The 25497-nt window shown below is 44.4% G+C and overlaps 1 long non-coding RNA gene and 3 other non-coding genes across 4 annotated transcripts; 2 read left to right on the top strand and 2 right to left on the bottom strand.

Moving 5' to 3' along the window:
• The first annotated feature begins 1333 nt into the window (after positions 1-1333).
• Positions 1334-22823, top strand: LOC111094059. The gene is made up of 3 exons (XR_005384435.1): positions 1334-1407; positions 14268-14347; positions 21786-22823. It is a non-coding gene; the product is annotated as an uncharacterized LOC111094059 (long non-coding RNA).
• Positions 3346-3418, top strand: TRNAV-AAC. The gene has a single exon. It is a non-coding gene; the product is annotated as a tRNA-Val (tRNA).
• Positions 7671-7744, bottom strand: TRNAI-AAU. The gene has a single exon. It is a non-coding gene; the product is annotated as a tRNA-Ile (tRNA).
• A 2086-nt stretch (positions 22824-24909) lies between the features above and the next one.
• Positions 24910-24982, bottom strand: TRNAM-CAU. The gene has a single exon. It is a non-coding gene; the product is annotated as a tRNA-Met (tRNA).
• Positions 24983-25497: the final 515 nt, after the last annotated feature.

Genomic DNA, 25497 nt, shown 5'->3' with positions numbered 1-25497 from the left:
TTCTCTTCCCACTTCCTGCTCTGAACTGGCCCCACCACAGTTAGGAGGTGAAAGAAGTGTCAAATCATTTATTCTGTCACTCAACAAATATTGCTTGAGCACATATTAATGGATGGTCCTGGATGCAGTATTAAAGGGTGAAAACATGGCAAAAATTCCCTCCCTCCTGGAGCTACAGCTCAGTTGGGAGTGTAAGGGAAACAAACAAGAAGCAAATATGAAAAATGCATAATCAACTAGTGATAATGTTTACTGGGGGGGTAATCATTAGCTAATCAAAGGAGTCAAGAGTGTGGAGGTGGCTCCGTTAGCTTTCCAGAAAAGAGCGATGAGAGTTGTCACCATGAAGAAACTTTTCAGTCTCTCCATCCTGCTTGCTGAGATCCTTGTGACCAAAGTTTTTCTAACACTGTCACTAGAGTCATCTTTACCTATCAAGAAAACTGGGGGATATGAGAGCTATTTGCCCATAAGAGGGGCTTAGTTGGATAAATAGTGGTACCTGATAGATCCTTAACATGTTTCTTCATATGGAGAATGAGAAGCAAGGGATTCTTGGAGCAGAGTCAGGAATTGATCAGTAGACAATTTACTACTTTGGTTGCCTTCTCCCTGTGGAATAGATGCTCACCAGAGATGCTTGAGGAATGGATTTGCAGATTAAGATTAGAATTCACCAGGGTTCTCTTCTTGGACAGAACAGGCTTCCCTTCTAAATTTTCCCATAGTTCCTGGATAAGGAAAGTGCTCCAAATGGGCTTCGATTGTTCTCTGGGAAAAGCGGCAAGCCCAGCTGTGGGAGGATGTCATCTGAGCACATAGTAGGGTCTCAGTACACAGATGAGGGCTCAAGAGGTCAGGATGGTAAGCAGCGACTCTGACCAGAAAGTCCACGGTGGAGAGAAGCAATTTTGATTTCATTTCACAATTTGAAAGACATATGCACCAGAGTTCTTATCTCTTGAGCTCAGGCAAAAAAAGGAAGACAACAAATGTAAGGTTTTCTTTCATAATGGAGAAAAGCCTTTTCCCATTATTTCTGGCTCAAAATCTCAAAATTTCTGACAGATAATTAGAACGAAAAGAGATTCTGACTCCTGGAGCATTAGTGTTTTTATTGTTGATCTTTCCTGACCATTTTTAAATTTCTTTAAGTTTCTTTAAAATTAAATGCTTAGTAAAACCAGTTTCGGTGTTCACTTAAAAACTTTTCCTCCTCCTCTTCCCCCTGTCTTATTTTGTCCCAGGAAGACCCCTATGACAGTCTTATCTTTCTCTGGAAGTTAGGGAAAAGGATCAGGCCCCACCCAGTGACCTGGGTCACAATGGGAGGAGATAATGGTGCAGATGTGAGGACCAGAGAGGCAGCCCCAAATTCTCCTCCTAGATGGCCATATTTCTAACCAGGTAACAATCACAACCCTATTTTTATAGTAAGATACACAACCTCTGGAAAGCCCTGTTATCTCACCTGGCTACCCCACCCAGTTGGGACCTTTCATTGGCCCTCTGTCATTCAAGATCATGTGAAATTGTTTCAGAGATAGATCATTCTTGTGGTGACATATGGTAGGATTCTCCTTCCGCCAACACTTTCTAACAGAATCATTGTTTTTCATTCTGCTGTTGCTGAAATCATGTTTGAGATGACCTGCCCTTAGTTAGGTCCTCTTCGATGGCAGGGAAGCAACCCTTTGGTACCAGGTTAAACCCATAAAATTAGTTAGGGCACATGCTTAGAATGACCATTAGTCAAAAAGAGGGTTAGAGTGTGGGAATCAGGTCAAATATTAGAATGCCTTCTTTGCACTCAAAGCTAGAGGAAAAGGCACCTGTTTTCTTGTTATGACTCTTCATTCCTTCTTAATAGGCACCTGTGATCCCTAGAGCTTCTCTCCTGAACTCAACTGCAGGAAATATTGAATCTTTTTAAGATTTATCTTATCTTTATCAATGTATCTTATCTGATTCTTATCTTATTTCACCCACAAGGCATCTCAGGCTTAATCTTTGACAATACTCTGTCATTGGGCTATAGACAAAGAAAGAAAACCTGAAAAAAGCTGTGGAGAGAGCTCTGTGGAGATCATCATCTGCACTGGGCTGTGCTGGGCATTTCCAACTCAAGATTCACAATTTTTTGGCTAGTAGGAAGGTGGACCTCCTACTCCTGTTTTCTGGACAAAGAGATCCTGGTGAGAAGAAAACCTCTCCGTGACTTTGTAATTGAGATTTGTGGGGGTTACTTAGCCTTGGGATGCAAAGAAGGCTGGTGAGGGTCACCTAGAGAGACAGGATGTAATAAAGAATCTGTGAGTCTGAGGTCTCTGAGTAGCACGGGTCTGAAGGGATCATACAGACCCAGACTGTCAGAAAAAAAAAAAAAAATTGTGAAGCTAGGGAAATTTTTAGAGAAAAGGCATGAAAGAATAATAGAAATAAGTAAGATCTTCAGGTAGTTCTTCTTTAAGGAGATCCCATACCCATCTGGCAGGACCATTCATTCTTTCATTCATATAACAGGTGCTTGTAAATGAATGGATTTATTCTTCCATTCATCAGACATTAATCAAAATCTCTTCTGTATTGGCCACCCTGTTTCAAGACTTCTAAGTGCCTTTGACTCCTTCCTCTCCCTCAGATCTCTATACCCAGTGTCTTGACGAATACTGTAAATCCTTCCTACACAACCTCGCCAGAATCCTTCTTTCTTCTCCCTTCATCCATCTTATGATGTTTGTGAAGGAAGTATTCTATGCCAGGCAGTGTACCAGGCACTGATGACCCAGAAAGACTCCTGCTACTGATAATCTCAAGAATTAACAGGATAAACCCCAACCCTTTCCTACTCTATAACTTCTTTCCTTTTTCTTCCATTCTAATTGCCCCATTTCCAACCTCTTTGTCATTCCAAATAAAAAAACCTTTTCCAAAATGTTAGTTTGATTGTGTAAACCACCTTCCCGGGATTTTTCAAAGGTTCTTAAGCCTGGACAACCCCTTCTCCTCAATATATCTCTCTATGTCCAGGCTTTTCAATCACATTTTCCTCTGTGTCTATTTTACACACACACACCTCCAATTGAACAGGTATATCTCTTAACACAAGAAGTCGGGCCTACATGCTTGTTCCTTCCACCCTGTGTTCTCTCCTCATCTGTATCCCTCCATGTCCATTTTTTATTTCTTCGCTCTGACGCGATTTCTCCTCCTATTTCCTATAGCTCTCCTGTCTGGGTTTTGGGGTTTATTTTCTGCTCTCTCACCTGGGGTAGATATGGATCGGCTCCACGGCACGACTTAGCAAGAATTGAACACTGATCTCGGAGGGGCGGGTTGATGTGGGTTTCCGTAGTGTAGCGGTCATCACGCTCGCCTAACACGCGAGAGGTCCCCGGTTCGAAACCGGGCGGAAACAGTGTCTGCTTTTTGCCCCTCTCCCGGGAGAAGGGAGGAAAGGAAATCACCGCCTCTTTCTATTCCAGCTGAAAAGAACAGTGATAATCCCCCTTTTGTTGCTGTGTTTTTGGTTTTTGTCTTTAAGAAACAACCATCCAGAGACAGCTGTGCCACCTTAGCGGGCGCGTGCCGGATGAGTCCTCCCCCGCACCCCGGGGGCGCGCGCTTATCTGGTACCGCCCCGCATCCCGTCCCACTTCTGGAAAGTCTGAACTGCGCAATGGGTTGGTTCAGACGCCAGAGTTCCCCCACAGCTGCTCTCTTCCTTTCTCTGGCGGAGGAATAGGTGCCCATCCATCCCTCTCTGGCCCTGCGTCATCTGAGAAGACACCCTTTAGGTGATTCCTGGTTTCATATGAAAGGCTTTGACATTTCCCCGTCTTTTGGGGGCCTCTCAGCATAGTGGACCATGACGTGGAGACCAGAACAAAGACTGGAGACAGAAGCACATAGGGTAGGGGAGTTAGCTCAGGAGGTAGAGCACTCGCTTAGCATTTAGCATGTGAGAGGGAGTGGGATCGATGCCCACATTCTCCACATTTTACTGTTTCCACCCAAATCTCCAGCTCCCAACCCCACATCTTTCAGCCTATTGCACTGAGAAAATATTAGACACTTTGAACGCAGTAATTTGGATGTTTCTATCATGTATGACCTCTGGGCAAGTTTAAGGCTGGCTTTCCCGAGTCCACCTACCCCTGGGTAAGCAGATCTACCATCAATTTACAATTTGTGTTCAGAGAAGCTGTGATCCCAAGAGACTTGCCCAGTTGCTCTCTTTCTCCATTTCTCCTGCAGTTTGGCCTTAAATGTAGCACAGTCCTGGAAGAGCAGGGCAGAGCCAGGGAAATAAGAGCCCAACTCTTTGGTCAGTGGACTGAGACAGTGAACCCCAGGGAACCAAAAAATATTGGGGGAGACACATGGAAAGCAAACTCATAAAGTTATTTATGAACTCTTGAACGCACTTTCCAGCTGTGAATAAGTGGCTCTGACCCTAAAGAACACAGCACAGACTTTGAGAACTGCAGTAAGTGGTAGCCCACTGCCCAAGTCCACACTGGTCATGGGGTTGCACACACTCCAGAGATCTCCAAATAGTATGGTAAAGGCTTTGAAAAAGGAATGGACCTTGAAACCACAACACTTACTTAGAAGTCTGGTTAGTACTTGGTACAAGGCAAAGCACCCAGGAAAACAAAACTGGTGCTATTCTCCCTGAGATCTAAGTAAGATACAACATCTTATAATATATAAATGGTTATAATCCAAAACTATATGGATTATATGAAGAACCAAGAAGTCCTAAATCACTTGGAGGAGAGAATTGACAGATACCAATTCTGGGATGGCACAGGTGTTGGAATCATCTGGCAAACACTTTAAACCTGTGATGATTACATGCTCCGAGAATCAGGGGCAAGAATTCTTTGAAATGAATGGAATGTTAGAAAATCTTAGCAAATCATCTGAAGATGTAAATCCAGGTATAAACTTCAGAACTGAAAAGTGTATTTACCAAAATTATGAAAGCACTGAGTTGTCTCTGTATCAGGAGATAACTGAGAGAAGTTCAGTGAATATGAAGATAGAACAATAGTAGCAACCCAATCTAAATGACAGAGAGAAAAGTGGGTTTTAAAAGATGGACAGAGCCTCAGGGACAAACAGGAAATAACAAAGAAATTCTATTCACAATATTGGAGACCCAGAAGAAGAGGAGAAAGAAGTCCCAGAAAAAGGAAAAATAATTGAATTGTTAATAGTTGAAAAGTTTCCAAACTTGGCAATAGACATAAATCAGATGCAAGAAGTTCAGCAAACCCCAAGCAGGATAAAGCTGAATAAATCCACACTCAGACATCTCACAATTAAACTGCTGGAAACAATAGAAAAAAATTTTTTTGAACATGTCAAGATAAAAACAAAAGGGAAACTACAATCTGAATGATTATGTATTTCTCATCAGAGACCACAAGGGCCATAAAGAAATGACACACCATTTATTAAATGTTGAAAGAAAAGACCCATTAACCCCAGAAGGCTAAGTAGAGCAAAACTATCCTTTGGACATAAAGGTGAAAGAAATACATCCTCATTCAAAGGTAAAACAGAGAATCCATTATTAGTGGAAGTGCTAGAAAAGAGTTAGACAGATTGTGAGACAAGAAAAATGATACCAAAAAAAAAAAAAAAGAAAAAAGAAAAATGATACCAGAAGGGATCTTAGATACTAAGAATGAATGAAGAAGAACAGAGACAGGAAACATCTGGGTTGATATGATACACTGTTATTCTCTTTTGAGTTCTTTAAAGCCTGGTTGATGATAGAAAGTGAAAATCACAAAATTGATGTATCTACATGTACTACACACATGTTAAAGACGTTAGGGTGGAAGATTAAAGGCTGGTGAGGGAAGCCTGGCTGGCTCAGTCGCTAAGCACCTGACTTGCTTGTGGCTCAGGCCATGGTCTCAGGGCCCTGGGATTGAGTGCCACCCCAGGCTCTGGGAAGCAAAGTGGGCTAAAGTGTCTTTCTGCCCCTTCCTGCCCCTGCTCTCTCTTTAAAATAAGTAAGTCTTAAAAAGAGAAAGACAGCTGTGCATCCTAGAGATTGGATTTCTATCTTTTATTGATGGTTGTTAATAGGGGCAGGCTATTTATAACTTGAGGTTAGAGGCAAGTTTCTCAGTGTTTCTTCCTAACTTGCTCAGGGGTTTCCTGTGGTGGCATTGCCATCTGGGGCCCATCTGGGGTGATTCAGCTTCTTGTGAGGGCTGCCAGGACAGGCCTGGACCTTCCCTGTGGCTGGCCATGGCCTCCCGCTTGCTGGCCTCCAGCCATCCCATGAAAGTCTCACTAACTACCTGCTCTGACAGATACAAAAGCCAGAGTTGAGAGGAAACCAAGATCATATCAAAACGAGGAAATCAAGAGTGGTCAGAGTGCAGAAGAGTGATAGTAATGAAACTGATGTTTTAGAGTTGTCGGTAGATGTCAGTGAGACTACGAGTGGTGAAACCAAAAGGGATCATTTCTTGTCTATATTTATCCTTCCATCTTTTAGGGTCTGAGGTGGTCAGATTCCTCTCTCCCATCTCCCAGCCTCAGCCTAGTTCAACCTTCTAGACTTTCCCTGACTTTGGATCTATTGGACATGCTCTGTCCTGATCCTGGTACCACCACCTTGATCCTGTGGACACAGCCATTCTGATTGAGCCTTGGGGATACATTCAGAGAAATGGGTCCAACCACCATGTACTGTAGTCTACCCCTCAATGGACCTCAGTGCACTGTGTTCAGACAGCATGATGTCACAGACCTGTAAGGTCCATGTGAAGCACCTGTCACACTCTTTCCTTCAGGCCTGCACATATTTCTTTCATTCTTTTATCATTAATGCAGATTTTTAAAAGCACTTAGCACTAGGCTATAAGCATCCTGCCCACAAGGCTCTTACGATCTCATAGGGAAGATGGCTGAGTAACAGACATTCATAACTTGGTAAATGTCACAAAATAGATGTTTTCCTGGATCTCCAGGAGTTTTGGAAGGAACACAATCCAACCTCAGAAAACTGGGAGAGACATCAGAGACAAGACGCCTCCCGGAAGATGGTTTCAGGTCTAGCAAGTACCTTGACAAGCAAAGAGCAATGAAAGTTTGAGCATTCTGTATGAAACATCTTAAGTCCAACACCCCTGGAGTCAAGTCCTGGTAAAAAGAGGAAATAGGAGTGAAGATTGGAGCAGAGGCCAGGGCTCTGCTCTGACTTGCTCTGAAAGGCTTTACTCACCCTGCTCAGGCCAAGGACAGCCCCCTGCAAGTAAGCAGAATCATAACTAGAAAAATTCACCTGAGGAGCTAGTAATGGTTGAGGAATCTTTGAACATCTTGGGAAATGTAAAAAGATGGGAAAGCCCAGCGTTTCTGGTTTTCACATTGCTACCGATTTCACTTCCCTTCTGGAGGCTCACATCTTTTTCGTTCTGTTCTCAGTTCCCTTCTCATCGGATCCTCCAAGAACAGGAAATCCCACACAGAAAACCACAGTTGACCACTCTCCACCCTGTTGAGATTAAGGAGCTGTTAATCTGTTCTTCTATTAATCTCTTAGGGTTTTGTTTTTTGTTGTTGTTGTTGTTGTTGGTTTTTTTTTTTTTTTTTTAGAGCACAGCAGTTTTTAATGGAAAAGGGAACAAAAGACGTACTGGCCCGTGTGGGGATCGAACCCACGACCTTGGCGTTATTAGCACCACGCTCTAACCAACTGAGCTAACCGGCCGAACGCTGCTGGGCGTTTTCTAACCTTAGACACATAATGAAGAACAATATTATTCCAATCACTATGAAAGAAAGTTTTTTCTTCAAATTCACCTTGGAGTTTGGGAGAAGTCACGATCTTCGGTTCGTTGTAAGCCCGATATTTCAGTTAAAATACAGCACTACACATGGAGAGTTCAAATGTCACCTGCTCAGGTGTTTCAGGACCTTGAGTTTTCGCGACAATCATCTGAAAGACAATCTCACTACCCTTTATCCCTCCTCTGGCCCGGCTCCTTCCATCCTTTCTACTTTGCTTCCCGAACTCACTCCCACGGAGTAACTGGCGGGAGTCGAATTTGGAGACCCTGGCTCTCCACCTGCTCCTCTACACGCGGCTTCTAGCACCATCCCCACTGGGTTCTTCGCCCATTTTCCCTTAAAGGCAGAATTTTACCCCTATTCCCTATTTTTACCCAATTCGGGAAAGCACTCCCATAGTTCTATTTGCAAAAGTCACTTGAGACAAACACGTTCCATTGCATTCTTCGTGTCTGCATTGTTTCTCGAAACGCGTTCAGGCCGTGGGTGCAAACAGCCGCCCACCTTCAAGTTGGGGCTCCAAGAGGCGGACCTCAGGGAGCTCCGCAGGTCTCGCTCTGGGACGAGGGTGACCGCTCCGCTTGGGATAGGAGCCCCGACGTCCCCTCCGCCCGCGGGTTTCCGCCCGGCTAGCCATTTCTCCCCCAAACGAATCTGGTGCGATTCGTTTTTGGAAACGTCTGGGATCTTAGGTAAAGTGGGGTGGGCGGCCCGCAGCGTCGCAGAGCCACGGGGAGGGGGCAGGCACCCCCGCAGCAGCCAGGACCTCGCGGCACCGTGAGCCCCGCACCGGGCGTCTGAACTAGTGAGGGAGTCTCCGCCCACCGCCCGCTTCTCAAGCAGGTGCGCGGCCTCTCACCGTTTGCTCTAGTGCCGTTACTGCTCGTGACTTTTGGACTTGACGCTTACCTCTCTCCAGCTCACTTTTTTCGGGCTGGCGGGTCTTCCCGGGTCGGCTTCCTGAGGCCCAGGCACCGCCGCAGAGTGCAAACCCGGGGCCCAGCCTCCTGCACCTGCTGCAAGTGCTCCCGGCTGGCGGGTGGAGGCTCCGCGTCTTCCTCGGCTCCCTCCTCTTCCTTCCTACCCCCCTCTCCTCCTCCTCCCCCCCCCTCCTCCTCCTCCTCCTCCTCCTCCTCCTCCTCCTCCTCCTCCTCCTCCTCCCCCTCCTCTCCGGAGACCGCCTGGGCACCCAGCCTGGGGTAGAGGCTGCGGACAAGAAACTGGATAAAAAGCTCCTAGAAAAGGAGTTGAGGAAACACATCCTCTTTGTGCCTTTTGTCTGGCGGGAAAGCAGACGCCCAAGAAGGGGAAGGAAAAGACAGAAAAGATAAGCACTCCGGGAATGGGCTAGGTCGTGGCGCCCTGGGGCGGAGCACTCCCGCGCCCTGGAGCCCGACGAGCTACAGTTCCCTGTAGTACTCAGTCTCTGTGAGGGCTTGGTGAACTCAGCCTGAGCTCGCTATGTTTTCCCGTATGACACGGTCCCACGACTGTCCCACGATCTGCAGAGAACCCAGCCTTGTGATGCCTTTTCTTGTCATCATTTCCCTGCGAATTTCACGCAGGAGAGAACAGGACACACAAAGAAGCTTTTCCTCTCCTTGCCTCCAAATTTTGAACTTGATGACCAACCTCAGCGATCATCCCACCCCAATCCACCCCCCACAGGTCAAACCCCTGGGAACCTGAAAAAAAATTGAAACGTATCTTTAAGTTGTCAGAAAAACAAAAACAAACATGAGGCACCTGGACCAGGATGTGGAGGAAAGGAGCCCTCCTGCAAACTATGTGGCCACCATGACAAACAGTACGAGGGTCCCCCCAAAAAAATTAAAAATAGAAATACTGTATGATCCAGTAATTCCATTACCCAAAGAAATGAAAACATTAATTGAAAAGACACATGCACCTCTGTTTATTGCAGCGTTATTGACAATAGCCAAGATATGGAAGCAACCTAAGTGTCTATCAACAGATGAATGGATAGAAGTGTCTATCGACAGGTGTGTACATATATGTAATGTAATATTAGCCATAGAAAAAAGAATAAGACTTTACCATTTGTATCAATATGAGTGGGCCCAGAGGGGATTATGTTAATTGAAATAAGTCAGACAGAGAAAGACAAATACCATATAATTTCACTTCCATGTGGAATCTAAAAGAAAAAAAAGAAATAAAGAAGAACAAATGACAACAAAAAAAAAACAAAACAAAATAAACAGACTCATAAATACAGAGAATAAACTAGTGGTTGACAGAGGGATGAGAGTATGAAATAAAGGGATTAAGAGGTACAAACTTCTGGTTATAAAATAAATAAGTCACAGAGATAAAAAGCACAACATTGGGAATATAATAAATAATTTTGTAATAACTTGCTATGGTGACTACAGTTATCATGATGAGCACTGACTAGTGTATAGAATTGTCAAATCACTATGTTGTACACTGGTAGCTAAATTAGCACTGTGCCAACTGTACTTCAATAATAATAGCAATTATATTCCTGAAAAAGAAGGAAGGGGAAGGAATGGAGAGAGAGAGAGAGAGAGAGGAAGAAAAGAAAAGAAAAAAGGAAAAAAAGAAAGAAAGAAGAAAGAAAGAAAGAAAAAGAAAGAAAGAAAGAAAGAAAGAAAAAAGAAAAAGAAAGAAAAAAGAAAGAAGAAAGAAAAAAAAGAAAGAAAAAGAAAGAAAGAAAGAAGAAAGAAAAGAAAGAAAGAAAAAGAAAGAAAGAAAGAAAGAAAGAAAGAAAGAAAAAAAAGAAAGAAAGAAAGAAAGAAAGAAAGAAAGAAAAGAAAGAAAGAAAGAGAAGAAAGAGAAAAGAAAGAAGAAAGAAAGAAAGAAAGAAAGAAGAAAGATGAGGAAGGAAGGGGAAGAGGAGAGGAGAGGAGAGGAGAGGAGAGGAGAGGAGAGGAGAGGAGAGGAGAGGAGAGGAGAGGAGAGGAGAGGAGAGGAGAGGAGAGGAGAGGAGAGGAGAGGAGAGGAGAGATCCCCAGCCTGGGAGGGTGGGAGAGAAAGCAAGCAAGCAAGCACGCTCCAGCCTGGGGTGCCTGCGGAATTCCTAGACAATCAGGGGACACCCCACTCTCTCAGATCGGTAGGGGGGCCTTGAGGGAGAGAGAAAGAAGCTGTCAGGGACCCGAGCCCTTTGCCCGCTGGAGAGGGACGGGAGAGTGCCCGGAGTTGGCAACACGGTCGGTGGGAAGCGACCAGTGCGGTCCCAGCGCGCTCAGAGCAGGCCTGCAAAGCCGATGCGCAGCGGGACAGAGGCCTCTCCGCGCCTCAGCTCCCCTTCTCCGGCCTGGACTCCGTTCTTCCCACCCGCACAGCCCACCCCTCAGCTCCCGGGCTGGGTCCCAGGGGTACAGGCGGCCGGCAATCGCTACCGCCCCCGGGCCCTGCTGGCGCCCGAGACCAGGCACAGACCCCCGGGGAACGCAGCACCAGGTCCGCGGAGCCCCGCGCCCCTCCCCACACCCAATCCCCTCAGCTGTCTAGAAGGTCACGTCCGTCGGGATACGGCCACAGACCAAGCGAGCTCGGTATGGGATCCTCTCCCTCTTTAGCTTATGTGTCCTTAGAGAAGTCCTTTAACTTCTCGGCTTTCATATTTCTAGAAGGAGACCGTTCTCCGGATTCGCTGAGGATTTTCGCAGCTAAGGCCTCCCCGACTGGGCTGTAACTGGGTCTGCGTGGCCCTAGTGGGAGGAAAGAGGACAAAGTGAGAAATTAACAAATTGAGAATTTGCAAAAGCCCTATGACTCACAACACCGAAAAAGTTTACAAGTTATGCTGAATGACACAAACGAAGCTCCAATTTTCCTAACACTGGCTGGTTCAGACCCTCTGTTTCAAGATTAAGACCAAAGGCAAGCTGATGTGACTATGGAAAAACAGCCAGCAGTAACAAGAATGTACAACTGATGCACACAACAAAGTTGTGCGAAATCTCCAAAACATGTTGAGTGAAAAACCATCCAAAATTCAAGAACACAATTCAAGGAAGGATTCTGCTCAGGAGCTATGGCCTAAGGGAAACCTTGACTTCAGACATCTAGCCTCTACAACTAAGACCATCAATGTTTGTTTTAAGCCTTCCAGCCTTGGGTATTTTGTTACGGCAGCTCTAGGAAACTCCTAGGGTGAAAGTGTCCTATATCTTCTTTGTGGTGATGGTTTCATGTGTGGGTACATTTGTCAAAATTCATTGAAATGTGTGCATTTTGTTGTATTGTTGTGCCCAATATTGCAAATCTGAGAAAACCACCAAGGAACCGACACTGATGCAAGTACATGAGGGTTTATTAACAAGCTCGAGCTTGGGTCCAAGTATACCCAACACAGCGGAGCAGGGACTTGGACCCCGAGGTGGGTTACAGCTGGTTTTTTATGGGCTGGTCTAGGGGTAAGGTGGGGTTTTTCAGTAAGGGTAAGGGTGTGAGAATCTCCAGTAAAGAGGTCTCACAAGCTCTTGCTTCCTTATTCCGATAAGGGCGTGCTTTGTGATTTTGCCTGTAGCCAGGGTAAGGTAGAGTTCAGTTCCTGGTCACAGTGGCCTGGTCTGGTCATAGGGGCCTGAGATGGCTGCCAAAGCTACAATGGTTGTACTCATGCCAATGTTAAACTTGAATAGCCCTAATTCTCTCGACCTCCACAGTATATACATTATGCTTCAACCATGTTGATATTTTTAAAATAGGCATCACAATATGGACCACTGTAAAATAAACCACCATAATTGAGTTCCCCAATCCAGTTACTTCTTTAAAAAAGAATTGCTAGATCCAGTGATCTATAATTCAACAGATAAGCCCATGACTCAAGGAGGAAATAGATAACAGCAGATCCCAACTCCCTTAAAGGAGAAACTATTAAGAGATATCAGATAAAAGATGAATTATTTGAAGGAACAACACGTGGAAAGATGCTTGGGTTTGTTCCCAGATTTAGGAGACGGAGTACAGAAGGTGGTATTCAAGTGCAATGCACTCCCAGATGACTCCGAGTAGTTGCTAATGAAGGACCCCTCCCCCCACTCTCATCTAATCCGGAGAGTGAAGCTGAAGCAGAGCTAGCTGCACAGCTTTGTCCCTCCCTTCTGCACGCAGAGGTGGTGTGTGCCTTTCGGGTCCCAGGCTGTCTCTGACCAGCTCCAGTCCCAGCTCTCCCTTGGTAGTGAAGTTTCCTGAGGGTGTGAACTACCTGGAAACTGAAGTTGCACTGGAATGAAATTTGTGTCAAGATTATAAAAAATAGGCTGAAGAGCAAAGATATCAGGGGGAATTAGCTCAAGTGGTAGAGCGCTCGCTTAGCATGCGAGAGGTAGCGGGATCGACACCTGCATTCTCCAGCTTTTGCACCCCTGTCAGGCTCCCCCAATTCCCGGGCTGCATGGGCATCTGGAGAGGTGTACACCAGGCAGACTTCTCTTTAGCTCATCTCCCCTGAACACTTATGTGCTGGTTTAAAAAGAAAAAATAAAACATAAAATGTTACATACAAAACCAAAAAAGGAACAGATAGGTCAAAATGTCTTTTACAAACACAGGTTTTGGGGCCTCTGCTCAAAGTTAATAAAAAATGTGGTAGGAAAACCAAACTTTCTCCTTTGGGGTACAAAGTGTGAGGAACAGCCTGAGAATTGTGTCAGGAGGCACACATAGGAGAATCTGGATTTTATTACATCTTAATTTTTTTTCATAAAATACATCTTACACTTTATAAACAATAAATTTTATTTTTTATTTTTATCATGATATCGCTTTAGTATTTCATTCACAGTGACAACTCATGGTATGGTAGCTAATGTAAATTTGTCTATCAGGTTCTCTGAGAGTTGGCTAAGTATTAAGAAGAAGACAAAGAAGGAAAGAGGGATTTGGAAGGACGATGGGAAAAGATGTGAGCTAGCTATTAATTCTGCTTTCAGGTATGCCTTCACTAAGAAGGCAAGGTCCAGTGTTTTGCTTAACTCCCTGAATTTTCTGAAAATGTGCTCAATATATATTGGGCTCCAGATTTTCCTTTAACTACCAAGAGGAACCACATTTTTAAAAATGTATTTTTGAAATTGCAACATTATTCCATTTTACTTAGAAACAGCATGAAGTTCTCATTCAGTTCAGTTGGCCCTAGCAGAGTCATGCTGAAGGGGGCATTGATCTCTGTGCTGGATTTTGGGAGATCCTGTGGGTCCTTAGGGCTGCTGCCAATGTTTTACCCTTTCATCAAACATCTTTCTCTTCTCCCCCTCCCATATCTCCCTCTTTGACACTACATGATCCTTCTCAGTATTGCCCGATAGTGATCAAAGTAGAAAAACATTTTTATTTATTAGATGTGCTTATCTCTTTCCTTGTTTATACATTTTGCCAATAAATGTTACAAATAATAATGCATGTTGATGAATTTGTTTCTCATATGAGAATCGCATTCTTAGGATGTGCACTCCTCATAAACTGGGACCATGAAGAAGGACCCTGCCCTGAAGCTGCTCAAAACCATCTGCAGTTCCAGAAGGTCAGTGCCTCATGCCTGTACCTGCCAGTCACTCTTTGGATCATGCCCTCCTAATCTTCCCCAACCACATTTCCTTCTCACACATAGGAATTCTTGTGGATTTGTCAGGCTCAAGACTTTAAAAAAAAATTATTTATTTTAGAGATCGAGACAAAGAGAGAACAGGGGGAGAGCCAGAGGGAGAGAATCTCTAGCAGACTCCTTGCTGAAAGTGGAGCCCGTTGTGGAACTTGATCTCAAGACCCTGAAATCTGGACCTAACCCAAGACCAAGAGTCAAAGGCTCAACTGACTGAACCACCCAGGCTTCCCGAAAGGCTCGAGCTTCTTATTCACTATCCAGTCTTTACTGAATCTCAAATGACTCTCTCCTTCAAGGCTTCTAATTACTTGTATATCATTTCTCCACACATCAAATACTAACTAAACAAAAATCCCTACTTGATATTAGTGATAGTTAGAGGAAATGCCTATGTTTCTATCTTAAACAAGAATTCTGCTTGGGTGGAAAACAAATTTGGAGTCCTCTACACTCTGGGACACGAGCTAATTTAGGGTCCACTGAGATGACAAGGGAAAAGCCCTCTTCTATTGGCCTGTGGAAGTGAAGGTCTAGATAGTAGTAAGAAAGATGTGGTTGCCAAGTGGACCAGAGAGAGAGAGGTAGGGATGGAGGAAGGAGAATCTAAAGAGCAATGTATCACTTCCATTTGTTTTCCCTTTTGGCCATGAGAGTCTTGAGGTCTGCAGCAAGAAATTTTCATAAGTTTTTTCAGATGGAAATGGAGACTGTAGGCTATCTCTAGGTATGTTACCTGGATTAATACATGTACAGCATCAAGAACAGTTCTAGACCACAGAAATTGCTCCATAAATTAATACTAGTGCTGCAGTTTCTGAGTAGGTCACTGGTCTCACCCTCTGGGCCTGGTGCTAAGTGCTTCAGCAATGAATCTACAGATTAAGGGTAAAATGCTCAAGATACAATACTGGCTCCCCTCGAGGTTCATCATCGCTCCCTGAGCCCTACAGGAGAAAAATGCCATGTGCAGCCTCAGGAATGGGTATTCTCTGAGAAATCTAAGAAATCTCCACTACAGACTAGCATAACTGTGAGAACATTGAGGCTCAGATCAAAGTTGAAATGGAGGCAAGAAGATCAAGATCTTTTAATGGAATACCCAGATTGTGGTGGGCAGCTTGCAACAGACAAAATACTGAGGTCAAGTGTGTTGATTCCATATCCAGAATTGGAGAATAAAGTGGAAGAGTGTCCACTGCATTTAGAAAGGAGAAGAGAGGCAAACGTGGTCATTCTCTCAGGCTAACAGCAAACTATTATTTCAGAGTCACTATCCCCACAGATATTCAGTTCTGGGAAGGGACTGATGCTGGCGGTTGCCTTCTCTGCCTTTCTTTGAAACTATTAATCCACCCAACTTAACAAAGCTTGTGTTTTCACTTAGACCTACTGGCCTCAAAATTCTCTCCCAGTCGTTCCTCTTGTCCCCATCCTGGGCTACAGACAAGTTTCACCTTTGGGAAGTTGAACGAAATTAGGTTTTTGGTTTTCTGGGGCTTCTCTAGGAAGTGGGAGTAGGGCTTTCCAGTGGCCTGACCCAGGGATGTGACACAGATGGCTTGAGGCCCTGGACTTGGAGAGGCTGCCCCATTACTTCTCTCTGGCAGCCATGCCTGCAATGAACATTAATGATCACAGCTTGGGAGCAGGCTGGAATAGACATGGTGTGTCCACATCTGGAATGTGTTCTCTTTACTTCCAAGAGGTCAAGAAAGTGAAACTGGGAAGATGTGACAAGGCTTTCCAAGGAAGTCCCCATCCTTCACACTTGAGGTTCAGAGATTTGCCCATGGCAATGTCTGATCATCTCCACCCTCAATCTGGTCCTGGCTGGGGCAGCCCCAGCAACAAGGAATGAACTCGGAATGAGAGTGGGGTGTGGTCAGTCTGCCCATGGGTGGGCTACAGGAATTAGCTCAAGTGGTAGAGCACTGGCTTAGTTTAGAGGTGTTCTAAACCACCCCCCTTCCTTAGTTTGTATATTGCTTGCTCTCCTATTTACAAACCTGAAGCTTCTCCCCTGGGAAAAGATCCAAGAAACTTTGTCTCCTCTGTTGTACTTTGTTACTGTTCCTCATGGAGAGCCTTGGTCCACCATCCAGCGTCCCTTCCTTCCTACTCCTGCCCCAGGCTTGGCACTTCTAAGTACTCTGGTCCCAACTCAAATTTTCCTTCTTCAGACAAGTAAAGCTAAAATGGCGCCTGCACGGTCTCTCACTCCTTGTCCTATCTTCTTCACAAATGTTATGTCTTCCAGAAAGTTTGTTTTTAAAGTTATTGGTTTGTTTTTCTCTTTCCTAGAGCTTCCTGAGTGCCCAGGCACAGTCTGTACAGACCACTGAGTCTTACTGTACCCCCAGCATCTAGAGTGAAGGTTCTATGACATATGGCCACTGCCTTGCCCAGATGCAGTTGGTGGTGCGGGAAAATCAAACAGATTAATTCTTCAAAAAATTATCCCACCACATCTCTAAAATCTAAAATAACATCCACTAACTCATTCTGCTTCTTTCTTGTGCTTTCTTCATCTTCCTGTTTTTCTTACATTTGACTGATAATTGGCAATTTTAGGGTTTTTTGTTGTTGTTGTTGTTTCAAATGATGAACTAGATTTGCTATATTCCGGCTAATCCCTGTTTTTCCATTTACCATTCTTTTTTCTGGCTTTCTTTAGAGTCTCTTTCTGTTTTTTACTCCTTATATTAAATGCACAGATGATTTATTATAATGCTCTATAACTAAAGAGTATTTAAGGATAGAGTTTTAAACTAGAGAGCAGTTTCTGCAGAATCCAAGAAATAGGTCATTCAAAATTCCCATTTTTTTTGATCATCTAAGGAGTCTGAAAGTATGCTTTTGATTTGTCTCTAAGGTGTTCATTTGAGAATTAATATTTTGTTTGCACTTATGTTTGTTCTTTTAATAGTGTCTAAATTTATTTTGTGTGTCAATTGTATGTATCAATATATGATTAACATGATATAAATGTTATGTATATGACATTCGAGCCCACAGATGAACGTTAACACTGACGACTAAAATTGAGAAATTCAGATATTATGTACCTCGTAAAGTGATGCACATAATGCCTCTCAAATTTTACTGTTGAAATATTTGAAACTGAAATTAAGTGAGCCTGTACCTCTAACTACCAGTTTACAAGAAGTAGAGCAAATTGAAAAATATGTCAAGGGATGCCAAGAAGATGAGATTGAATAAATCCACAGTGTAGGAAATTATGTAGGATAAAAAATATATAGTCCCTTCAACAAGTCTGTTGGCATAACCAATAATCTGTATGATCCTAGAATAGTGGATACATGTTATTGTACATTTGTCAGAACCCATAGAATGTATAACACAAAGAGTGAACCCTAATGTTAACTATGGACTTCAGTCAATGATAATAATGTATCAATATTGATTCACCTGTTATAACAAATGTCCCACACTAACACACAATATTAATAATAGGGGAAACTATACAGAAGGAAGGGTGACCTTGTCTACTGGGAACTATGTAACTGGTTTGATTTTTCTTCAAATCTAAAAGTGCTCTAAAAAATAAAGTATATTAGTTAACTAACGACAATTTTAAAAGAAAAGCAAGGGATCATCTATGAACGAAGAGAGACTTAAAACACTAAAGAAAGTGTGGTTTTTGTTTAAACTGCTTTCCTTCAGGCCACTATGATCTCCTTGAAATTGTAAAATCCAGTGGGAACGTCTATATTTTTTCCTACTTGGGGTTGTAGTTTTTGCGATACTCTCCGTCCTTCCCCCTATCACATGAGTAAGATCTCTTCCTTGGATTTAGATAGCACCAATTCGTTCTCCTTTAAAAAAATTTTTTTTTAATTTATTTATTCATGAAAAGCACACAGAGAGAGGCAGAGACACAGGCAGTTAGGGAGAAGCAAGCTCCATGCAGGGAGCCTGATGTGGGACTTGATCCTGTAACTCCAGGATCATGCCCCACACCAAAGGCAGGTGCTAAACCGCTGAGCCACCCAGGGATTCCCCCAACTAGTTCTCCTTGAACTCTTCAGGGGCTTTTGTATCTCCACTTTTTCTCTATCTTTCTCTATAAATATTCTTTGAGGTTCTGTCCTTGGGCCACTTCTTATCTCAAGCTAATTTGGGGGGAGGGCAGGAATCTGTGACCATTCTTGTAAGTGAAGAGTTCCGCAAATGTGATCCCCTTCTCACCAGGAGGTTCAGAACTATTGCCTTATACCTGTGCTACCCAATAGATATATGCATCATACACATAATTTTAAATGTTCTAGCAGTCACATTAAAAAAGCAGAGGGCAGCCCGGGTGGCTCAGCGGTTTAGCGCTGCCTTCAGCCCAGGGCCTGATCCTGGAGATCCAGGATCGAGTCCCACGTCAGGCTCCCTGCATGCAGCCTGCTTCTCCCTCTGCCTGTGTTTCTGCCCTTCCCCCCCCCCCCCCGGCCCCCACTCTCTCTGTGTCTCTCATTAATAAGTAAATAAAACATTTTTTTTTAAAAAAGCAAACAGAAACAAGGGAAATTAATACCATGCTTTATCTAACACTATATCCAAAATATTATCAATTCAACAGTGATCAATATAAAAATTGTTAATGAGGTATTTTACATTCTTTTTCTCTCTTACTAAGTTTTTGAAATATGCTATATATTTTACACTTATAGCACATCCCATTTCAAAGCATATTTCAAATACTTTATAGCCACATATCATTAGTGGCTACTGTATTGAGTAGTACAGCCCTATACAATTTATTTCTCTGTGCTTCATTACAAGCCCAATCTATATTCTGAAGGGTCATCTCTCCTGAGTTCCAACCTTTATCTATAACCCCTCACTGATATCTCCACCCCTCACTGATATCTCTGAATATCATCCCATGATATTTCAGAACTAATAGATCATGGCAAGAACCTAATAATTTCTCTCTCCAAATCTGCTTTAGTGAAGAATATCCAGTCTTGGAAAAAGCACCACCAACCATGCAATGCCCCAAGCAAGAGACTCCAGGACTTTCTGTCCCTTCTCATCATCTGCATTCAGTTGTTCACTACATTCTATGAGTTCTACCTCTTTGTCTAAATTAGAAACACTAGCTTCTTTTCATTTTTCCCTTTTGATAACTCAAGTGAATTTTGTCTCAAGGTCTTTGCATTACTATTCCGTCTGCTTCAAGGCTCAAGAGTCTTCATATACTTGACTTTCCACATATTTAGACTCACCTCAAAATCATCCCCTCAGAGCACTTGCCCCTGAATCATCAAGTTGTTACTTCCATCACACTTGAAACTATCTAGTTTATTATTTTGTTTTTGTTTTTATCTCCCCATACAACAGTGTGAGGCTGATGTCTGCCCCGATGGTGACTGAACTCCCAAGGCTCATAGGAACAAATGAGCCTACCCTGACTGCCAGAAAAGCCATTCCACATCTCTTCCAGGTCCACTAAAGTGATGCCCTAATGTTTCTCTTGACCTTTGAACTTAACTTTCCACTCTTCCCTTTGCGCCAGCACCACAGCTATCTTTTGAGAAACACAGACTTGGCCATGTTGCAGTTCAGTGTAAAATCACTGAAACAGGGCCTTTAGCAGACAACAAAGTGCTCAGAGCCTCTCACCTTCGAGAATGTCACCCTGCTCTCCCTTCTATGCATTAGCCACCTGTTGGTTCTCCTCCATTCCTGATGACTTCATGCCTTTGGGACCTTGCCTGTGCTTAAAATGCCCATTTCTAAATTGTTTGGCTCTGTAGCCAATAAAACGTAATTACAAGCGTGACCTTGAGAAGAAGAGGAAAGAAAAGGGAAGAACAGGAACAAATGTTCTTTTTTAGTTTTCTGATTAGAACAATGTTCAATTTCCAGTCATTCCTTCCAGGAATCCAGCTTCTAAGGGACAGGGGACAGAAAAGAGAGTCAGAGGCCTCTAACTGCGTGGCGCCGGCTCCGTGGACTTGTGGCCAAGGCCATGAGGCAAAGTGTGTGTGTTCACAGCATACCTCTGAGAACACAGCAAATCAATTTTATTTTATTCCTTTATTCATATGTATTCAATTCTATTTTGCTTTCTCTTACATTTTGAAGTGTCTCTGAAATTTTCATGCAGTCAGCATCTGGGGTTCTGTCTGCTCTTACTGAGAACCTCCTCTCCCCACCAGCCTTCACCCCAGGTCTCCCCCCTCCCCCGGCAGAATATTTTTTCTTTGTCTTACCATAACCCCAGGACCTACATGTTTCTGGGACTTGACAAGTCCCACCAGCAAGGAGCTGTACGTCTTCCCTGCCCCAAAATGTGCCCATACAAATGTTGGGCCATTTGAACAAGTGACACTTTCTCTGAGAATTGTCATTCCTGTAAATAAATATCAGTCTCTGAGAAACCTGATTTATTTTCCTCCCTGACCACAAAGGGTTAGTTTACTTCACCGGTGATTCCCTCCAAATCTAGTACAACACTTTTTGGAGCACAATTTGGCCAAATCTCTCAAAATTAACCCAGCAACTGTACTTCTAGGAATTCATGCTACAGATCCCCTTACATATGCCAAAAAATGTGCATAATATAATAATCGTAGCATTGTTTGTAACATCAAGGGACCAGAAACCCCCTAAGGGCCCATCAATAGGAGAACAGTTAAACCAAATATGGTAAATGAATAAAATAGAATCTTTAATGGGATTGAAAGGGGAAAGAGGAGCATAAAGTAAAAAACAAACAGATCCAAGGTCTATTGTTAAAAGCAGATTTTCACAAACCATGTAGCAAGGGACCAGATACATAAATTACACTTAGCTGGACACCTGAGTGGCTTCGTAGTTGAGTGTCTGCCTTCGGCTGGGGGTGTGATCCCGGGGTCCTAGGTCCTGCACTGGGCTCCCGGCAAGGAGCCTGCTTCTCCCTCTGCTTATGTCTCTGCCTCTGTGTGTCTCTCATAAAAAAGTAAAAATCTTTTATAAATAAATAAATAAAATTACACTTAGCTACACAGATAGCTTCTCGTACATTCCTTAAGTATCTTTGGAAATATACATAAGCATTTGCTAACTTTGATTGCTTTCAGAGGACAGAATTGAACACCAGGAACATTGTCACCCTTTGGAAAACCTCTTGAATATTGAACTGTGTTAAATTGTTATCTATTCAAAAAAAATATAAAATTTAAAAGTAAGGTAACTGCCCCAATAGTCTCTACACTACTAGTTTATTATTTCAAAAGGATAAAAAGAAAAGCAAATATTCATCATATTCTTTTTTTTTTTCTAAGTAGGGTGGAGCCCAACACAGGCTAAAAAGAAAAAGCAAAAATTCATCATATTCTTTTTTTTTTTTTTTTCTAAGTAGGGTGGAGCCCAACACAGGCTTTGAACTCACAAGCCTGAGATAAAGAGTCAAGAACTAACCCACTTGGCCACACAAGCATCATGGGGTCATTGTAATCTTGATCCTGAGTCTCATCGATGGCACGTCTTACTTTTTTACCTGCCCAAGGCTGAGAGCAGGAATCAGACTGGGCTGGAGTTGTGAGGGAAGGGGGAAATTTGAAGCAGGCAGCCTCAGTGGTACCCATGAAGCTTTAGCAATTTGAGGGCCAGATAGATGCTCACAGGAGTAAAGAAGTTCAGGTGGCAGAAACCTCAAGCCCAGTATTTACTTCCCCTGCTGCTCAGGCACTCTGTGGGGAAAAGATCAACTAGGGCCTGCTGGGGTATAGGGATCTAAGGGAGGTAACAGAATGCAGCCCCTGTCATGTCCCCTGCAGACCCTGAACTGTAATGAGATGAGGCTTTAGCCCTGCTGCTCTGACTGCAACTGCAAGAAGATCAGCTGGTAATCCAACAGCTGCCATTCACCCTAGAGATACTGCACTCAAGTCTCCTCCCAGTCTCTGCTCCTGCACAAGAAACATTCTGCAGATCGATCCGGCCTTTGATCAAGTTTCTATCAGGCTGTCCCAGTCCTCAAAGATCAATCAACCTCTCTTTTATTTAAGTCACATAAGTAGTGTATTTATTCATTCAGTTAGTATGGAATTTGTGGGATGAGATCTCTAGTTGCCAGGAATATGCAGTGAAAGTGAGATTGCTGGGTAGTGAAACTCAGAATTGGAATCCATCAGAGTGACTGAGAACTGAGCCAAGGGAACAGCATGCAGCCCCCAGATCTCCAGGGAAAGCCCGCTGCTGCTGCTCCAGGGGGGCTGATGGTCTACCTATGAAGGAGATGGAGTAGGGACAGTGTGAAGCACAACAGACCAGCAGTACTGTTGGGGGAAGAGTGAGAAGCAGAAGCCTAAATGACAGTCTTCAGACACCGCATGGTCCCTGTCTGTTTCCAAATGGCTCTTGTAGCAACAAAAATTAAAGATGAACCTTGATTTCTTTCCACCAATTAAGCTCAGCTACTTAAAAAAAAAAAAAAAAAAAAAGACAAAAAACCCACCTGGTTCCTTTTTACGTCTAAGGAGAGAATGTTTAACTGGCGTTTTATTTTTTTTTAACTGGCATTTTAAACAAACAAACAAAAAGTGTTTATCTTGAGTTACATATAAATGATAATTTTTCCCATAGACATGATCTTTCCACTTACACGTGGACTAGACATGCTGGGAACAGATGTGCAAACAGAGAGTGTAGAATGGCCTACCCCAAAGCTACCAGATAGCCACAGTGTCAGCCACAACAGTCAGCTGACAATCATAACTTTGAAAAATATGGAAGGAAATTCTGGAACACCTGTATTAACTAGCCAGGCAGTTCCTGGTGTGGTCTTCCCCAGATGGACCATGCTCCCTTCCATGGGCCTGGGAACTTTACTGTTGTGGAGACAACAGAGCCATGGCTGGTCCTCCTGCTCCCACCCTGGGTACCCTCTGGAATGGTAGACGGTTATTCCATCCTCACTCCAGTTTGGTGGCCTTAAAAGTCAAGGGCACATGGCATTTGTGGATCTGAAAGCCATGATAATGTCTTATTATCCAAGGGTGATTCCTGTCACAGGACCTCCTCATGCCGCCTGCATCATCCTCAGATATCTTGGGGCTTGGGCTCATGTTGAAGCCGTGAAAAGGTTGTGAGAAAGAGCCCAAAGGCAGAGAGTGTCCCACTGCCCAGTACCACTGAGTGAGTCCCTTCCCTCCCACTGTCTAGACCTCAGTAAGTTCTGACAACAGTCGGGGTGGAATTGCTTTTTTGCTTGGGAAGCTGTTGCACATTTGCTTCCATCTCCGGGAGCCTCTAAAACAAAAGAGGGGAAACTATCTGGGTTCTGTGTATGGCACAGACAATGGCCTCTTTGTCTCCATCTCTAATTTTGAAGGGTTTCAGAAGCTATTGTTCAGGACTGGTCTTACAGTTGAAATAGGGAGGCCATGGGGTCCCGGGCAGGTGGGTTAGCACTGAGTTGACAGACCTCCCCACACTTTCTTCCTTCCTTTCTTTCCACGTGAATCCAGTTTCTATAAATTCCACTGGGTGTCCTAACCTTCCTTTGCCTGAGTCTCCGGCACTTTGCACTCCATCATTCTGCAAGCCAGTATCTGCCTGGAGACCTTGCCCCCGCATATTATAAATAGTCCAGCTTCTCCAGGCCCACGACATTAGCTTCCTTTACCCCAGGCTAATCCCGCATGTAAATCCCAGATCCAGGGAGCGGAGAGGTGCTGTCACCACTAAAATGAACTTCTCACAGCTGCTGGGAAGGGGGGCGGGGCGCCTGGCCCACTGCACCAGCTCAGCGCACTGCGGGCGCCCCAGGACGCCTCCTGGCCCGGACCTCCTCCCTCTCTGAGCCCTTCCGAGGCCGCGGGGACCCCCACCCCGCTTCCCCTGTGTCCCCTCGTCGGACACAAGCGGTCTGTTAGGAGGGTCGATCAGAATATCGCGGGGCCTGCCGAGGTGGGCGGAAACGTAGGAAAAAAGGGCAGAAAGAGCCCGTTCACTACGCTTCAAAGATATCCACTATGTCCCCGTCTTCTACGTGCCCCTAAAACTGAAAACAGACGGGAAAAGCAGGACCCCGAGGTGCACGCGGCGCTGGGATGCGCTCGGCAGGTGGCCGCCGGGGAAGGCGCGGCCCGACCTCCAGGCACTAGCGCGGCCCCTGCGGCTCCTCCCAGCCTGCGTGGAGGATTTCCTCCGGCGCCCCTGGCTGTCCCGGCACCGGGTGGCGCGCCCCCGCCCCCGCCCCCGCCCCCGCCCCCGCGCACCCCCCTCCCCGCCGATTTCTCGCGACCCGCAGGTCCCCGGCTTCCCCGGCAGGAGGCAGAGCGCGGGTGGAATGCGGCTCCCAACACCTGCTGCGGGAACTCCCCGCATCTCACGGATTGTCACCTTCTCGGTTTGGGACAGGAGCAACCACATCCCAGGCGCAGTGAGCGCAGCCCTCAGGATGCCCCCCGGTCTCTAAAAGTGAGGTTGTCGTCGACTGTGAAAATGAGGTGAGGTGAGCAAGCTTCGAGACAAAAACATGCCCTCTCTGAGGCTCGAACTCAGGACCTTCAGATTATGAGACTGACGCGCTGCCCACTGCGCTAAGAAGGCGGTGAGGACTCACCCCTGGTTAGATTTTAAATGAATCATGGAATTTCTGGAATTCCTGGTGTACCTACTAAAAAACTGACCTGTGGACAGTATTTTCTTCATTCCCTATTGATCTAGATCGTCTTCTCTTCAGAGATGCCGATGTTTTGCCGTCCACAGCCTCTTTTGTTGGAGAAGTAGACTCACTAAATAGTATGTCCATGGTCCATACCTACCTGTCAATTTGACTACATTCCCACTGATGTCTCCGGAGTTATTACCCTTGAAATATCACAAACTGATTTTTAAAGTCTCCATGCTCTCTCTACCTGTATACAACCAAAAATTCTATTAAAGACTTTATCCATATAAGGAAACCTGGATGGTTCTATGGGTAGAGTGTGTGACCCTTTATCTTGAGATTTTTGAGTTCAAACACCATGTTAGGGGGTAGATTGCACTTGTTAAAAGACTTTTATACACATAATTTCATTTAGTCCCAATTTAATTTCTTGGTCATAAATCTATATATCATT

The sequence above is a fragment of the Canis lupus genome, chromosome 35 (genome assembly GCF_011100685.1).
Source record: "Canis lupus familiaris isolate Mischka breed German Shepherd chromosome 35, alternate assembly UU_Cfam_GSD_1.0, whole genome shotgun sequence".
NCBI classification, from domain to species: domain Eukaryota; kingdom Metazoa; phylum Chordata; class Mammalia; order Carnivora; family Canidae; genus Canis; species Canis lupus.
The sequence above is the reverse complement of the archived record's forward strand: the minus strand, read 5'-3'. Positions and strand labels throughout refer to the sequence as shown.